This window comes from Oncorhynchus mykiss, chromosome 1 (assembly GCF_057628025.1).
Source record: "Oncorhynchus mykiss isolate SJ-2025 chromosome 1, ASM5762802v1, whole genome shotgun sequence".
Classification (NCBI taxonomy): Eukaryota; Metazoa; Chordata; class Actinopteri; order Salmoniformes; family Salmonidae; genus Oncorhynchus; species Oncorhynchus mykiss.
The window spans coordinates 29,474,452-29,490,017 of NC_143022.1; the positions used below are offsets into that span (position 1 = coordinate 29,474,452).

Genomic DNA, 15,566 nt, shown 5'->3' on the forward strand with positions numbered 1-15,566 from the left:
AGTTGCAACAACACACACACCTCCTTCCGTATGCGCTGCACATTTACAGGGAGAGGAAAGCCTTAATCGACATGTTAATCCAGCAGCTTCTCTCGCTGCGCACTCAGATTTCACTCAGATTAAACTCAAATGACTTTCATGTGTTCCACTTAGATCCAAAATGTACCACTTCATGACACACATGGGGAGACTTGTGTTTAGTTCAAAATATAAAAAGATGTGCACAAATATGCACACAAATCTAGATTTCATAAAACACACCCACACCACAAAGAATGAAGTAAACAAACAAAGACACTGTCAATAAACGTGTTCACCCCCCCCATTCACCACCGCGACTGTCACCAAGGGTTTCTAACAGGTCCTGACATGATCAACCTCTGCAGAATCCCATTCTGCACGCTAGAATGTGCAGGAGGACTAGCTGACATTGATACTTGATGACAGTGATTGGCTGAGTAGCTTCTTTGGCGATTAGTAGTTGGTCAGATCCAGTAAATGGAGTAAGCGAGGCAGTCGAGGTGAATCAAATCAAGGTCTGTTAACCACATCAGATCAGCTCATTAGCATCAAGGGGAAACCCCACACCGAGTCTCAGCCTGGCTGACCAGGAATCAACATACACCAAATAAACATTGGTCTACACAATGAAACGGAGTGTAACAAGATATCATTGCTCGTCAAACATCTCATTCCAAAGTCATGGGCATTAATATGAAGTTGGTCCCCCTTTTGCTGCTATAACAGCCGCTTTTGCATTGCTCATCCAAATATTTATATATTCTTATTTCCATTCCTTTAGATTGTGTGTATTGTTAGATATTACTGCACTGTTGGAACTAGAAACAAGCATTTTGCTACATCTGCTAAACACATGTATGTGACAAATACAATTTTATTTAACAGCCTCCACTCTTCTGGGCAGGCTTTCCACTAGACGTTGGAACATTACTACGGGGACTTGCTGCCATTCAGCCACAAGAGCATTACAATTTATCCCAAAGGTGTTCAATGGCATTAAGGTCAGGGCTCTGTGCAGGCCAGTCAATTTCTTCCACATCGATCTCGACAAACCATTTCTGTCTAGACCTCACTTTGTGCACGAGGGCATTGTCATGCTGAAACAGGAAAGGGCCTTCCCCAAACTGTTGGCACAGAGTTCTATGCACAAAATAGTCTGGAATGTTTTTGTATGTTGTAGCATTAAGATTTGTTTAACACTTTTCTGTTTACTACATGATTCCATATGTGTTCTTTCATAGTTTTGATGTCTTCACTATTATTCTACAATTTAGAAAATAGTAAAAATAAAGAAAAACCATTGAATGAGTAGGTGTGTCCAAACTTTTGACTGGTACTGTACATGTAGGTAGGGGTAAAGGGGCAAAGCAGACTGCACCATTTTCTTGTTTTTAAAATCTATGGCTAGCCAGGGGCACACTCAAACACTCAGACATTATTTACAAAAGATGCATGTGTTTACTGAGTCCACCAGAGGCAGTAGGGATGACCACTAGTTCTCTTGATAAGTGCATGAATTGGACTATATTCCTGTCCTGCTAAGCATTCAAAATGTAACGAGTACTTTTGGCTGTCAAGGAAAATGTACGGAATAAAAAGTACAATATTTATTTTAGGAATGTAGTGAAGTAACAGACAAAAATATAAATAGAAAAGTACAGATACTCCAAAAAAACGACTTAAGTAGTACTTTAAAGTATTTTTTACCTAAGTACATTACACCACTGCCCAGAGGCTTCTGTTCCTTGGCGTGTTATAGAAAAGTCAAAGGTGTCATCAAATAGATTACAATATTAATTATTTACTGGAATGACTACTACATTTTTTTGCATTGGTGTTTGGACAAACTATAGCAGGCCTGGGCAAATATTTTCCATGGAGGGCCACACTAAAATATATTTTTGCCATCGCAGGCCAGAATCATATTGCTGGATTATACATCATGTGTATGACTGTGCTGACAGATATAACTACTGTAAATCACGTCCAGATATCCTACAAATTTTACCATGCAGAGAAATAAACCATATCCATGTTCTCCTTTTGGTAGGTATTTTCATTATTAAACATGCAACAAACTACACAGAGGGAAAAGTACACAAAGTGCATTCAGCACCACGGACAGAACTCTCGTTAGCGGGTATGCACAAAAACACAAGAAAGAGAGAGCTCAACATTACATTTAAATTACTCAATCAGCGTGAGTAGTGAAGTATCTGATGGGCATTGACTAGAGCAGTGAAGTCAGGTATAGTTTCTGGTGTCGCTATGCGTAGGATTGCTGAGAGGTGAGAGTCAGTAAGAGATGATTTGTGCCTTGACTTGTTATATTTCATCACTGACAATGTCTGGGTCAACATATGTACAGTTGAAGTCGGAAGTTTACATACACCTTAGCCAAATACATTTGAACTCAGTTTTTCACAATTCCTGACATTTAATCCTAGTAAACATTCCCTGTTTTAGGAGACCACTTTATTTTAAGAATGTGAAACATCAGAATAATAGTAGAGGATGATTTAATTCAAATTTAATTTATTTCATCACATTCCCAGTGGGTCAGAAGTTTACATGCACTCAATCATTATTTGGTAGCATTGCCTTTAAATTGTTTAACTTGGGTCAATGTTTCAGGTAGCCTTCCACAAGCTTCCAACAATGAGTTGGGTGAATCTTGGCCCATTCCTCATGACAGAGCTGGTGTAAGTCAGGTTTGTAGGCCTCCTTGCTCGCACACGCTTTTTCAGGGCTTTGTGATGGACAACAAAGTCAATGTATTGGAGTGGCCTTAAGCCATTTTGCCACAACTTTGGAAGTATGCTTGGGGTCATTGTCCATTTGGAAGACCCATTTGCAACCAAGCTTTAACTTCCTGACTGATGTTTTGAGATGTTGTGGATATATTAAAGCAACATTTTCCTCCCTCATGATGCCATCTATTTTGTGAAGTGCACCAGTCCCTCTTGCAGCAAAGCACCCCCACAGCATGCTGCTGCCACCCCTGTGCTTCATGGTTGGGATGGTGTTCTTCAGCTTGCAAGCCTCCCCCTTTTCCTCCAAACATAACAATGGTCATTATGGCCAAACAGTTATATTTTTGTTTCATCAGACTAGAGGACATTTCTCCGAAAAGTAGTCTGGCTTTTTTTTTTTATAGCGAGTTTGGAGCAGTGGCTTCTTCCTTGCTGTGCGGCCTTTCAGGTTATGTTAATAGAGGACTTGTTTACTATGGATATAGATACTTTTGTACCCGTTTCCTCCAGCATCTTCACAAGGTCCTTTGCTGTTCTGGGATTGATTTGCACTTTTCGCATCAAAGTACGTTCATCTCTAGGAGACAGAACACGTCTCCTTCCTGAGTGGTATGACGGCTGCGTGATCCCATGGTGTTTATACTTGCGTACTATTATTGGTACAGATGAACGTGGTACGTTTGGAAATTGCTCCCAAGGATGAATCAGACTTGTGGAAGTCTACATTTTTTTTCTGAGGTCTTGGCTGATTTATTTTGATTTTCCCATGATGTTAAGCAAAGTTTGAAGGTAGGCCTTGAAATACATCCACAGGTACACCACCAACTGACTCAAATGATGTCAATTAGCCTATCAGAAGCTTCTAAAGCCATGACATCATTTTCTGGAATTTTCCAAGCTGTTTAAAAAAGGCACAGTCAACTTAGTGTATGTACACTTCTGACCCACTAGAATTGTGGTAGTGAATTATAAGTGAAATAATCCGTCTGTAAACAATTGTTGGAAAAATTACTTGTGTCATGCACAAAGTAACGTCCTAACCAACTTGCAAAAAAAAACAATAGTTTAACAAGAAATTTGTGGAGTGGTTGAAAAACAAGTTTTAATGACTCCAACCTTAGTGTATGTAAACTTCTGACTTCAACTGTATGTGAACAAACAGCAGAAACATATTCTGAGCATGACTCCTAATCTTTGGAAAGTTTTGTTCATCGAGAGATGCATAGAACCTCGTCAGTGACATTGTTTTGAATAGTTCTCCAATCACTGCATCAGACTGAAGATCGATAGGCTCAAGTTGCAGGTTAGTGGGATTGTAATCCACATTGAAGGTGAAAGGAGAGGAAACCAACAGTATATCATTTTACAACACTTTGAAAATGACAAGAAAACTCACTGTTCAAAGCATGCAGCAGCGATGTATACTTCTCCCGCTGGTCATCTGATAGGGAACAGACTAGTAGTGTCGGAAGGTGGGTGAGATTGTTGTCATCTGATAGGGAACAGACTAGTAGTGTCGGAAGGTGGGTGAGATTGTTGTCATCTGATAGGGAACAGACTAGTAGTGTTGGAAGGTGGGTGAGATTGTTGTCATCTGATAGGGAACAGACTAGTAGTGTCGGAAGGTGGGTGAGATTGTTGTCATCTGATAGGGAACAGACTAGTAGTGTCGGAAGGTGGGTGAGATTGTTGTCATCTGATAGGGAACAGACTAGTAGTGTCGGAAGGTGGGTGAGATTGTTGTCATCTGATAGGGAACAGACTAGCAGTGTCGGAAGGTGGGTGAGATTGTTGTCATCTGATAGGGAACAGACTAGTAGTGTCGGAAGGTGGGTGAGATTGTTGGCGGGTCAGGAGTCATTTTCCCTTGAAAGCTTTGTCAAGGCTGTACACTGAATTGCAAAAAGGCCCTTCCCTTGTAGTTTGGAATTCAGATCACTCATGACGGCCATGACGGTGAAGGCAAAAACAGTCAACCATTCTTTATCTTGCAGTTGAGAGAAATCCACATATTTTCCTTTCCTTTGCAAAAACTCACTAATCTCAGATATCAGGTCCCACCTTTTAAGCTCCTTCCCGAAACACAGCCATCTCACGTTTGTGTGGTAGGGGAGATCTGCATGACCCTACTCGGTATCCTTCAACAGTGAGACAAACTGCCTGTGGTTTAAGGATTTTGCTCTTATGAAGTTTACCACTGTAGTGACTGTATCCACAACATGGCTCATTTTTAGAACACATTTACAGAGCACCTCCTGATGAATAATGCAATACAGGAAAATAATTATCTGATCTGGGTTCAGCTCAGCTACTTGATCTTGTATCCTTTTCAAAAGGCCAAAGTCTTTTCCTGTCAAGTTTGGGCACCCATCAGTGGTCACACTGGATAACTTTTCATTAACCTCCTCCAATAAATCTTTCCCTGTGGTTGTGCTCTTCAATGACTGCACTGAAGCAAGCTCCTCTGTAATTTCCTAGTCTGGGGTTATGCCTCGTAAGAATATCAACAACTGCATTGTGTCACGTGCATCACCGCCCTCATCCAGGGCCAAGGAGAAATAGGTGAAATCCTTTACCTTGTCTTTCAACTGTTGTTCCATTTCTCTGCGATGTCCTCAACACGCAGTGTCACTGTTCGTCTTGACAGGGAGACATTTTCAAACAGCTCTTTCTTGTCGGAGCAAAGTATTGCTGCAGAGTCAATTAAAAACATTATTTAATGAATTCGCCCTCAGCGAATGGCTTGCTATGTTTAGCAATTTTGTGGGACAGTACGCAGCTAGCTCTCGCAATTCCGTCGTTTGCTGATTACAGTTTTGTGAGAAGTCCTTGCTGCTTTTTTTCAACTGAGAAAGCAACTCTTTCGATGCACTTGCCCTCTGCTCAGAAGACATATTCCTGTATTTCTCTGCATGCTTCGTCTGGAAGTGTCGGGACAAGTTGTAGTCTTTTCTCTTTTTTTGCTCTTCACACACAGCTTTCCCTGATACCTCAACAAATAAATATTTCGATGTCCACTCTTACTGGAACACCCTAAATTCACTATCTACTTTCCTTTTCTTTGAAAAACTGATTTTTGTGCAATTTCTAGCTAGCTACTATTTCTAACTAACGTGTGTTTCAGCCTGTCTGTCACTGTCTGTCCTCGTGCAGTTGTTATTTATACGTGCCTTCAAAAATAAATGTCCCACAAGCGTTGGGAGTTAAATCATTACACAGGTGAGAATTCATTGGGCTTTTAATTTGAATAATAAAAGACATTTTCAAAACTTTACTATCGCAAATTCTTTGATCTGAGCATGATTCCCCCGCGCCGTATTGAAATCAGGTCCCGGGCCCCATACCCAAACCTGCGTTATAGCATACTCAGTAAATGTGTGGAAAGATACAGAAAGGCATGAGAGCTAATCCTAAATAGCATTCATACTCTCCAATATGGCATAATAAATGATTCTTAGTGTGTAAGAAACCATTTATATCAGATCCTTGGTCTAAGAAGGGTTTTTATACTTTGAAAGACATCTTCAATGTGAATGTACTCCTCAGTTTCCAGGAAATCAGCCAGAGTTTTAATGTCCCAGGGGGTGGTTGAATTCGTAATGTGGAAAAAGTCAAGGGGTCTGAATACTTTCCGAAGGTACTGTAACTATCCCAGGACAATGTAACACAGGGTTATCAGACGCACACAGGCCTGACAACTGGATCCTGGATATCGGTGCATATCCCAGGGGATTTACCCAACTAGCTGTATTTGTTAAGTCTACCATTAATCATTACACCAAACTCACATACACAGTTCAAAGAGTAGGGGGTTTGAAAAACCAAATATAGCAGTACTTCCTTGCATTTCCACCTGGGTAATTCTGGAATTGCGCTGAAACTATATTTCACTTAAAATGTATGCCAAACAAAAACATTGTTTTCAAAGTTTAACAAACCATAAAACTTCACATTGGTGCTCATGGGTCCTTTTACATTGGGTCCTTTTAAATTGAAATGACCACCTTAGCACAGCTCAATCTAAGGTGGAGACCCCCACCCCTCCATAGCTTCACTCAACAACAAGCACTTTACTCCCCAAAACCACCCCAGAGGACACGTTCTTTCCATTCTTAACATGCAACTAGGCTTCTATTTGTCTCAAACACAGCAGGCATGCTTGTTTTCCACACCCCCTCCCCTGATTCTTAAATCAAAATGAGCTTTACTTATTTAATCTGCTGTTTGAGCAGGTGCCAGGGAATTTCATATGCACAGAGAAAACGATAGGTATAACAGAGGAGCTATACTGGGATTACGTGTGTGCAAACCGTGAACAGGACGTCAGTGCAATATTACCTGCTACCCCAGAGACGTAAACAGATGCACGCGTGGAAGAAGAATTAGCCCTTGGTCTCTTCTGCAAGGAATCTATTGAGTTTGTGTCCAATATGGATAAACATATTTCTCATTAAATAAAAAATACAATTCTACAACCATCTGCAGTCAATTAATTAACCTTGTACAAGGGACACTAAACCAGACAAAATAAAGCGTGCCTATCTATATAATGAATATGAATTGGGTGGGTTGAGATTATTAAATATAAAAGCACTAAACCTCTCCCTAAAAGCTTCACTTATTCAAAAGTTTTACTTGAACACTAAATGGTTCTCAAGTAGATTACTAAGAAAAGCTCATCCATTGTTTAAAAATGGCCTTTTTGCCATTGTGCAGATTCCCATGTCTCATTCGATTAATTGGAAAAAAAATACTTTGCTACAATTTGGCTACAATTTCAATTTCAGCCGCCTGAAAAGATATAACAAATATTACAATGCCGATGACACAACAGTTGTAGGTCTGATAACCAACAACGATGAGACAACCTATAGGGAGGAAGTCAGAGATCTGGCCTTGTGGCGCCAGGACAATAACCTCTCCCTCAACGTGATCAAGAAAAAGGAGATGATTGTGGACAAAAGGAAAAGGAGTACCGAGCACACCCCCATTCTCACTGACGGGGTTGCAGGTTGAGAGCATTAAGTTCCTTGGTGTCCACATCACCAACAAACTAACATGGTCCAAACATACCAAGACAGTCGTGAAGAGGGCACAACAAAACATTGGGTCCTCAGATCCTCAAAAGGTTCTACAGCTGCAACATCGGGAACATCCTGACTGGTTGCATCACTGCCTGGTATGGCAACTGCTCGGCCTCCGATCGCAAGGCACTACAGATGGTAGTGCGTACGGCCCAGTAAATCACTGGTGCCAAGCTTCCTGCCATCCAGGACCTCTATACCAGGCCGTGTCAGAGGATGTCCCTAAAAATAGTCAAAGACTCCAGCCACCCAAGTCATAGACTGGTCTCTCTGCTACCGCACGGAAAACCAAGTCTAGGTCCAAGAGGCTTCTAAAACAGCTTCTACCCCCAAGGCGTAAGACTCGTGAACATCTAATCAAATGGCTACCCAGACTATTTGCATTGCCCCCGCTCCCCCTCTTTTACACCACTTCTACACTGTTATTATCTATGCATAGTCACTTTAATAACTCTACCTACATGTACATATTACCTCAATTTCCTCAACTAACCTTTACCCCCGCGCATTGACTCTGTACCGGTACCCCTTGTATACTGCTGCTATACTGCTGTAAACTGCTACAGACCTATATCTATCCTACCCCGCCTTTCTAAGGTCTTTGAAAGCCAAGTCAACAAACAGATCACCAACCATTTTGAATCCCACCGTACCTTCTCCACTATGCAATCTGGTGCAATCTGGTGCACCTCAACCACGCTCAAGGTCCTAAATGATATCATAACCGCCATCGATAAGAGACATTACTGTGCAGCCGTATTCATCGACCTGGCCAAGGCTTTCGACTCTGTCAATCACCACATTTTATTGGCAGACTCAACAGCCTTGGTTTCTCAAATGATTGCCTCGCCTGGTTCACCAGCTACTTCTCTGATAGGAGTTAATTTGCACTCACTGTATATAGACTTTGTGTTCTTTTTTTCTACTGTATTTATTTATTTATTTATTTTTCTTTCACCTTTATTTAAATACTTAGGGATATGGTTGGATGATAAACTGTCTTTTAAAATGCATATTGATGAACTATGTAAACGGCCTAAAATCAAGCTAGGCTTCCTCTATAGAAACAGGACATGCTTGTCCTCTACAAATAGAAGACAAATTGTGCAAGCTACTTTTATGTCTGTTATAGATTATGGGGATATTATTTACATGCATGCTAAGGCATCAACACTTAAATCGCTGGATGCTACTTATCATTGCGCACTTAGGTTTATTACGGGTGTTAGCTACAGAACTCACCACTGTGTTTTTATCATAATGTGGGTTGGACTTCGCTGTCCGTGTGACGAGAACAACATGCTCTCGTGTTTGTCTATAAAGCACTTCTGAATAAGCTATCTTCTTATTTATCATCACTCATCAATATTAGAAGTAGAATTCCTAAAACCAGGTCTCAAGCAAGGATTACACTTGAGGCCCATCCGATTTCCACAGAGTTGGGTATGGCTGCCTTTTCCTGTTACGCTCCTTGCCTCTGGAATAGCCTGCAGACTAAACTTAAACTTTAGACTCCTGTCCCCCTTGCTAATTTTAAATATTTATTGGAGCATTTTTATTTTTGTATTGCTTGTAACTGTTTCGGGAAATGCAAGTTATTGTGCTGTTTGTAGAATAACCTGTGTGTAAATGAAATATATTATCTGTGATTGTTATGTGTGTCTTGTTTAGTTTTTTAAATCATTGTACCTAAACTGTATGTGTAAACATGTATACGCAGGGCCCTGTCGGTGTTCCTTGTTGAAATAAAAGGTATAATAATATACAGCATGTGCAAATGAGGTAGGATAAGAGAGGTAAGGCAATAAATAGGCCACGGTGGCGAAGTAATATACAGCAATTAAACACTGGAATGGTAGAATGTGCAGAAGATGAATGTGCAAGTAGAGATACTGGGGTGCAAAGGAGCAAGATAAATAAATAAATGGGGATGAGGTAGATTGGGTGGGCTATTTACAGATGAGATATGTACAGGTGCAGTGATCTGTGAGCTGCTCTGACACCTGGTGCTTAAAGCTAGTGAGGGATGTAAGTCTTCAAGCTTTAGTGATTTTTGCAGTTCATTCCAGTCATTGGCCGCAGAGAACTGGAAGGAGAGGCGGCCGAAGGAACAATTGGCTTTGGGGGTGACCAGTGAGATATAGCTGCTGGAACGCATGCTACGGGTGGGTGATGCTATGGTCACCAGTGAGCTGAGATAAGGCAGGGCTTTACCAAGATGACCTGGAGCCAGTGGGTTTGGCAACGAACATGAAGCGAGGGCCAGCCATGAATTATTGTATTATTATTAGTATTATTGACTGTATGTTTTGTTTATTCCATGTGTAACTGTGTTGTTGTATGTGTCGAACTACTATGCTTTATCTTGGCCAGGTCACAGTTGCAAATTACAACTTGTTCTCAACTAGCAAACCTGGTTAAATAAAGGTGGAATATTTTTTTTTTTTTTTAAATACAGTGGCAAGAAAAGGTATGTGAACCCTTTGGAATTACCTGGATTTCTGCATAAATTAGTCATAACATTTGATCTGATCTTCATCTTAGTCACAACAATAGACAAGCACAGTGTGATTAAACTAATAACACAAATTATTGTGTTTTTCTTGTCTATATTGAATACATAATTTAAACATTCACAGTGTAGGTTGGAAAAAGTATGTGAACCACTAGGCTAATGTCTTTTCCAAAAGTTAATTGGAGTCAGGAGTCAGCTAACCTGGAGTCCAATCAATGAGAAGAGATTGGAGATGTTGGTTAAAGCTACCATGCTTCGGACAAAATTGATCTCAGAAGACCAAAGATTAAGAATTGTTGACTTGCATAAAGCTGGAAAGGGTTACAAAAGTATCTCTAAAAGCCTTGATGTTCATCGGTCCACGGTAAGACAAATTGTCTATAAATGGAGAAAGTTCAGCACTGTTGCTACTCTACGTAGGAGTGGCCGTCCTGCAAAGATGACTGCAAGAGCACAGCGCACAATGCTCAATGAGGTTAAGAAGACTCCTAGAGTGTCAGCTAAAGACTTACAGAAATCTCTGGAGCATGCTAACATGTCTGTGGACAAGTCTACGATACGTAAAACTCTTAACAAGAGTGGTGTTCATGGGAGTCCTGACCTCAACCTGATTTAAAATGCTGTGTCATGACCTCGAGCTGTTCTCAAAAGACATCCTAAGAATATTGTTGAACTGAAACAGTTCTGTAAAGAGGAATGGTCCCTAATTCCTCCTGACTGTTGTGTAGGTCTGATCCGCAACTACAGAAAACGTTTGGTTGAGATTATTGTTGCCAAAGGAGGGTCAACCAGTTATTAAATCCAATGGTTCACATACTTTTCCCACCCTGTACTGTGAATGTTTACCGGTACAAACCGGTACAAATGTATCTAAATCCACAGCAAACGATTCCTATATCGACATAACCATGAAAGGCTGCTCAGCAAGGAAGAAGCCACTGCTCCAAAACCACCATAAAAAAGCCAGACTACGGTTTGCAACTTAACATGGGGACAAAGATCGTACCTTTTGGAGAAATGTCCTCTGGTCTAATGAGAAAAATAGAACTGTTTGGCCATAACAACCATCTTTATGTATGGAGGAAAAAGGGGGAGGCTTGCAAGCAGAACACCATCATCCCAACCGTGAAGCACAGGGGTGGCAGAATCATGTTGTGGGGGTGCTTTGCTGCAAGAAGGACTGGTGCACTTCACAAAATAGATGGCATCATGAGGATGGAAAAAGTTGTTGCCTCAATATATCCACATCTCAAGACATCAGTCAGGAAGTTAAAACTTGGTCGCAAATGGGTCTTCCAAATGGACAATGACCCCAAGCATACTTCCAAAGTTGTGGCAAAATGGCTTAAGGACAACAAAGTCAAGGTATTGGAGTGGCCATCACAAAGCCCTGACCTCAATCCTATAGAAAATATGTAGGCAGAACTGAAAAAGCATGTGCGAGCAAGGAGGCCTACAAACCTAACTCAGTTACACCAGCTCAGTCAGGAGGAATGGGCCAAAATTCACCCAACTTATTGTGGGAAGCTTGTGGAAGGCTACCCAAAACCTTTGACCCAAGTTAAACAATTTAAAGGCAATGCTACCAAAAACAAATTGAGTGTATGTAAACTTCTGACCCACTGGGAATGTGATGAATGAAATCAAATCTGAAATAAATCATTCGCTCTACTATTATTCTTACATTTCACATTCTTAAAATAAAGTGGTGATCCTAACGGTCCTAAAACAGGGAATGTTTACTAGGATTAAATGTTAGGAATTGTGAAAAACTGAGTTTAAATGTACTTGGCTAAGGTGTATATGTAAACTTCCGACTTCAACTGTATGTTTTAAACGTTCAATAAATTATAAAAAATAAAAACCTTGTTCATTAATTAACAATAGAACGGCAGCTGGCTGGCAGTATTTTGCAGGCCAGAACAAATGCACATCAAGTTATTTTTGTTGACAAGAACATTGAGGAAGGTTCCACATAGAGTGTCCACATATTTGTATGTTAGGCCAGCATCCCAGAGTCGCCTCTTCACTGTTGACGTTGAGCCTGGAGTTTTGCAGGTACTATTTAATGAAGCTGCCAGTTTCTCAAACTAGACACTAATGTACTTGTCCTCTTGCTCAGTTGTGCACCGGGGCCTCCCACTCTTGCTATTCTGGTTAGGGCCAGTTTGCTCTGTTCTGTGAAGGGAGTAGTACACAGTGTTATGCGAGATCTTCAGTTTCTTGGCAATTTCTCGCATGGAATAGTCTTCCTTTCTCAGAACAAGAATAGACTGATGAGTTTCAGAAGAAAGTCTTTGTTTCTGGCCATTTTGGGCCTGTAATCGAACCCACAAATGCTGATGCTCCAGATACTCAACTAGTCGAAAAGAAGGCCAGTTTAATTGCTTTTTTCAAATCAGAACAACAGTTTTCAGCTGTGCTAACATAATTGCAAAAGGGTTTTCTAAATAATAATTTAGCCTTTTAAAATGATTTTAAAATGGACAAAAAATAGCTTTTCTTTAAAAACAAGGACATTTCTAAGTGACCCCAAACTTTTGAATGGTAGAGTAGGTGTTACAGACTCGGTCAGGGAGAGGTTGAAAATGGCAGTGAAGACACTTGCCAGTTGGTCAGCGCATGCTCGGAGTACGCATCCTAGTAATCAGTGAATGTTGACCTTTTTTAAACTTTTACTCACATAGGCTGCGGAGAGTGTGATCACAGTGATCACCGGAACAGCTGGTGCTCTCATGGCTCTGTGTTGCTTGCCTAAGCATTGAAGGCATTTAGCTCGTCTGGTAGGCTCGCGTCACTGGGCAGCTTGCGGCTGGGTTTCCCTTTGTAATCCGTAATAGTTCTGTATTGACGCTTTGCATGGTTTTTAATTTTTTATAGTGTCCGGATTAGTGTGACGTTCCTTGAAAGTGGCAGCTGTAGCCTTTAGCTCAGTGCGGATGTTGCCTATAATCCATAGCTTTGATTGGCATATGTACGTACATTCACTTTGGGGACAATATCGTCAATGCACTTGTTGACTGATGTGGTATACTCCTCAATGCCATTGGATGAATCCCATAACAAATTCCAGTCTGTGCTAGCAAAACAGTCCTGAAGATTAGCATCCACGTCACCTGACCACCTCCGTACTGAGCGAGTCTCCCTGCTTGAGTTTTTGCTTGTAAACAGGAATCAGGAGGATAGAATTGTGGTCAGATTGGCCAAATGGAGGGCGAGGGAGAGCATCTCTGTATGTGGAGTAAAGGTGGTTTAGAGTTTTTCCCCCCTCTGGTTGCAAGTGAAATGCTGGAGGAAATTAGGTAGAAACAGATTGAAGTTTTCCTGCATTAAAGTCCCAGGCTACTAGGAGCACCGTTTCTGGGTGAGCATTCGCTTGTTTGTTCATGGCCTTATACAGCTCGTTGAGTGCGGTCTTAGTGCCTGCATAGGTTTGTGGTGGTAAATAGACAGCCTCAAAAACTATGAAACTCTTGGTAAATAGTGTGGTCTACAGCCTATCATGAGGTAGTCTACATCTGGCCCCCTCCCTAACTGGCCCCCTCCCAGTTAGGGGGGAGTGATGAGATCTACAGCAGAGTCTCACAACTCAATCGCTGATTAAAAACTGTTTTCTGCCCATCCCAAAAGATAGAATTTGTAGATAATTGGCCCTCTTTCTGGGACTCACCCACAAACAGGACCAAGCCTGGCCTGCTGAGGAGTGACGGACTCCATCCTAGCTCTCATCTTATCTACCAACATAGACAGCGCTCTAACTCCTCTAGCTCCACAATGAAATAGGGTGCAGGCCAGGCAGCAGGCTGTTAGCCATCCTGCCAGCTTAGTGGAATCTGCCACTAGCACAGTCAGTGTAGTCAGCTCAGCGATACCCATTGTCTGTGCCTCGACCTGGGTTGGGCAAAACTAAACATGGCGGTGTTCGCCTTAGCAATCTCACTAGGATAAAGACCTCCTCCATTCCTGTCATTATTGAAAGAGATCGTGATACCTCACATCTCAAAATAGGGCTACTTAATGTTAGGTTCCTTACTTCAAAGGCAATTATAGTCAATGAACTAATCACTGATCATAATCTTGATGTGATTGGCCTGACTGAAACATGACTTAAGCCTGATGATTTACTGTGTTAAATGAGGCCTTCTGGTTACACTAGTGACCATATCCCCCGTGCATAAATGTTGTGGATCTTAATGTTTTTCCTCAAAATCCTGGATAATTGGACCACCATTTTATTATGTTTGCAACTGCAACAAATAATCTGCTCAGACCCCAACCAAGGAGCATCAAAGGTCGTGCTATAAATTCACAGACAACACAAAGATTCCTTGATGCCCTTCCAGACTCCCTCTGCCTACCCAAGGACGTCAGAGGACAAAAATCAGTTAACCACCTAACTGAGGAACTCAATTTAACCTTGCGCTATACCCTAGATGCAGTTGCACCCCTAAAAACATTTCTCATAAGAAACTAGCTCCCTGGTATACAGAAAATACCCGAGCTCTGAAGCAGCTTCCAGAAAATTGGAAAGGAAATGGCGCCACACCAAACTGGAAGTCTTCCGACTAGCTTGAAAAGACTGTGCAGTATCGAAGAGCCCTTACTGCTGCTCGATCATCCTATTTTTCCAACTTAATTGAGGAAAATAAGAACAATCCAACATTTATTTTTGATACTGTCGCAAAGCTAACTAAAAAGCAGCATTCCCCAAGTGACGATGGCTTTCACTTCAGCAGTAATAAATTCATGAACTTCTTTGAGGAAAAGATCATGATTATTAGAAAGCAAATTACAGACTCCTCTATAAATATGCGTATTCCTTCAAAGCTCAGTTGTCCTGAGTCTGCACAACTCTGCCAGGACCTAGGATCAAGAGAGACACTCAAGTGTTTCAGTACTATATCTCTTGATACAATGATGAAAATAATCATGGCCTCTAAACCTTCAAGCTGCATACTGGACCCTATTCCAACTAACCTACTGAAAGAGCTACTTCCTGTGTTTGCCCCTCCTATGTTGAACATAATAAACGGCTCTTTATCCACTGGATGTGTACCAAACTCACTAAAAGTGGCAGTAATAAAGCCTCTCTTGAAAAAGCCAAACCTTGACCCAGAAAATATAAAAAAACTATCGAATCTTCCATTCCTCTCAAAAAATTTAGAAAAGGCTGTTGCGCAGCAACTCACTGCC

At 41.2% G+C, this 15,566-nt stretch overlaps 1 protein-coding gene across 3 annotated transcripts in view; it reads right to left on the reverse strand.

Annotated features, from left to right (window-relative positions):
- Nucleotides 1-15,566, reverse strand: part of ripor1 (RHO family interacting cell polarization regulator 1) — a 114,508-nt gene that overhangs the window by 42,144 nt on the left and 56,798 nt on the right. The window contains exon 1 of one of the 3 annotated variants that reach the window (XM_090221533.1): nucleotides 5,351-5,910. The exons of the other annotated variants lie outside the window; for them this stretch is intronic. The gene's annotated coding sequence lies outside the window, so the exon portion shown is untranslated. Of the gene's footprint in view, nucleotides 1-5,350; nucleotides 5,911-15,566 lie in introns of those variants that run through there. 3 annotated transcript variants of the gene reach the window in all.